The sequence below is a fragment of the Nannospalax galili genome, unplaced genomic scaffold, assembly GCF_000622305.1.
Source record: "Nannospalax galili isolate Female #2095 unplaced genomic scaffold, S.galili_v1.0 scaffold1609, whole genome shotgun sequence".
Lineage (NCBI taxonomy): Eukaryota > Metazoa > Chordata > Mammalia > Rodentia > Spalacidae > Nannospalax > Nannospalax galili.
Genome location: NW_008359102.1, coordinates 1287858 through 1291048, shown reverse-complemented (window position 1 = coordinate 1291048; position 3191 = coordinate 1287858). Strand labels below are relative to the sequence as shown.

Sequence of the window (3191 nt, the reverse complement as noted above, 5' to 3'; positions counted from 1 at the left end):
TTCCGCATTTGGTACACTTATTGTTTACTTCCTTGCTCATTGATTTGGAAACACGTTGTGCTAGTTCTACTGAAAAATATGCTTCTTTTTTGTGGGTCTTATTTTGGTTTCAGTTTCTGCTTTTTGAGACAGGGTCTTGCTACCCTGTGACTATATATGTAACTGAGGTTTACTCGTTTCATGAATCTCCTCCCTTTATTTCCCAAGAGGCATGCTTTGTGATGCTAGACTTTTAGAAGAAGATTCTACTTCCTTGGGCTTTCTGTAATACGAGAGGACCAGAAGATATTGTAGGTAGCAGGACATAGAGGCTAGCAGGTCTGGGAAAGTCTGTTTCTAGAAAGAACACTCGTGGAGAATACCAAAGTGAGGGAGATAACAGGGGCTGGATCCTGGAGCCCTCTTAGGTCCTAGAAGTGACCTTGGCTTTGTTGACTGAAAATATAAACAATTCATTTTTTCCAATCTTGCCTTTTAAACTTTAGAAAGTGAATTGGGATTGACGTCTACTGTAATATATTTTCAACCCTATATATTTGTCTAAGGTCTAAGCCCTTCACTCCTAACTGTCTATTAATAAACCTAGTCAACTCTTCCACAGAAAACATGAAGAAGGAATATCAGAACAAGATGACCTAAATGACCCCTAATATAACTGTCTTAAAAATAGAAACAGGATGTGTCTAAAAGGATGCTTTTACTTCTGTTACATTCAAAATTCTTAAGTTCATAGTCAAATGAAATCAGTTTGAAAAAAAATATTAATTATCCATTTTGAGTTCTCTTTCCTATGTAGATTTCTAACCCCCAAATATTATACCAAACTTCTCTATATACAATTCGAAAAGCTAGCACACTTTTAGACTATTTCCCTCTCACCAAATAGTACATCCTACTATACAGCTATTAAATGAGTAGATGCTAAATACTGTAGTATTTAGACTGAGAAACATTCTGTTTTTCTTCCAACACTTTGCCAACAGGGTCTTTGAAATCATACTGACTCTCCTGTTGTCCACAGATACAGAGATTACATCTAAGAGAGCTCATATTTATCATTAGTTTAGTGACCCCTGCTGGGGAGGCTTAAAATAATCAAGGATTCAGAGATGGGGTTTCAGCAAAAAGAAGCTTGGATCCGAAGCACAAGTCCTTCATCATCCAGGACAATTGATCTTGTGTGTCAATCACCATTCCATGAGTAGAGGTTGTCATTGTCACTGTATGGGGGTGTCATATGACCAGGAGTGGGACAGTTGTGAAAGTAGTGTATTTGGAATTAACACCTGCCTCCTGGTTGTCTGCCTTTGCTATACTGTGTTGTTGGCTTGTTTCTGTGCTATTTGCCAAGTGACACGTCTTGATCTCTTTCCAATATGCCTTTTGTGAAAAAATTCAAAAGGCACAGATGATGTCATCTTCCTCAGAGTCTTTTTCTCCCCACTACAATGACATTATAGTGTCATATGCCAACCTTTTACCCATCACACTTGCAGAGCTAAGCTATTGAAAGAGGAGTAAATATCCCACAGAGCAGATGCCTTAAAGCATTCTTTTCATGAATATTTAAAGAGCCATATGCACCTTTGTCATTGTGTAAGCTTTTATTCATGTACATACTTACAAGATTTTATATTCTCCTCCTCATCATCTCAGACCATTTTATTAAAACAAAGATAGAATATTAGTTTACCTAAACTAATATGATAAGTACCTGCTAACCAACATTAAACTTTACATGCAAAATAGGAGAACAACAAATCTTCAGCTGTAATTATGCTTCAGGGTAGCAAAGCATTAGTTCAGAACATGGGTACAAGAATTTCTCTGATTTATCTGAGATAACCTGAACATTTTAAATAATAAAACTTGTAAAGTGAATATTCATTCTATATGTCCTATTAAACATGGTGTGGGTACGTATGTGTATTTAGCTAGAACTCAATTAACTAGCTTTTTTCTATGTACTTCCATTTTTATTGAAAATAGTGGGGGAGATATTGAATATGATAAATTACAAAATCATTTTATGTCCTTTCCCTCCCTCCCTCCATCCCTCCCTCCCTACCTCCATTCCTCCCTCCATTGCTCCCTCCCTCCCTCTCTCCCTCCCTCAGTCTGTCCCTCCCTCCTTCCCTCCCTCCCTCCATCCCTCCGTCCCTCCCTTTGTCCCTCCAACCCTCCCTCCCTCCGTCCCTCCCTCTGTCCCTCCACCCCTCCCTCCCTCCACTTTCCTTCTTCCTTTTCCTTCTCCTACCCTCCCTCCTTCCTTTCATTAGCTCTTTTTTCCCCAAGTTTTGAAGTAGATATTTAATTCACTAGCAATTCCACCTAATGAAATATAGTCTCTGTATAGATTTCATAAACTCTTCCTGCTTAGGGTGACTGATTTGCATGAATGCTCTTTTAGCTCACAATGCACAATACATTTTAAAGAACTTTTCTATGAGTTAGAAAGAGATGGTGACAATCAAATGATGAAAACCACTCCCATTTTTAAACTAAACTCTAGACTTTATTTGGATTTGACCTTATTAAAATGAATGTCTTCTTTTGATTTAAAATTGAATGTAGAATCTTATATTCTATTTATTTTCATTCCTCTTTATTCTCTCATCAGTGATACTTTCTCAGTCATTTCTTGTTTCCTATTAACTGGATGATTTTAGGGAGTATTAGGGATTTTGTAGGAGACCCCGCACTTTGGATCTGTCTGAAGCTTATGCTTAGACTGAGGTTTTTTGCAAGATTAAATATTTCAAGATTAAGTATGCAGGGTTCTTTGGGTAACTTATAGCAGGAATGCATAGCATCTACATAACATATCTTTAGTGACATTGGCCACATCGGGCATGGTGGTTTTTGCCAAGTTTACCCACTGTAAAGATGTTAGTTTCTTATTTCCGTATTCTATTCTTTGGAAACATCATAATGCAATTCACTCTCAAAGTCTGGGGGAGGTGGGATACAGGATGGCATGGGCAGAAAAACCTCGGCCAGGCTAAAGCCCGTGCTTTCAGTGAAGATTCAAGGCTTAGAAGAAAGACTATTGTCCTCTTGAAATTGGACAGAACAAGTGAGCAAACTCTTCTGCTTAAAGACTGTTAGGTCCGGGATGAATCCTAATCTGGTTAGACATCTATGGGTGAGAAATGTGGATGTGGGACTGAGACCAGCTTTTTTTTTTTTTT

The 3191-nt window shown here is 38.0% G+C and overlaps 1 non-coding gene across 1 annotated transcript; it reads left to right on the top strand.

The window, feature by feature from the left end:
- The first annotated feature begins 3103 nt into the window (after positions 1 to 3103).
- LOC115068381 lies at positions 3104 to 3178 on the top strand. The gene has a single exon (XR_003847734.1). It is a non-coding gene; the product is annotated as a small nucleolar RNA SNORD99 (small nucleolar RNA).
- The last annotated feature ends 13 nt before the right edge of the window (positions 3179 to 3191 follow it).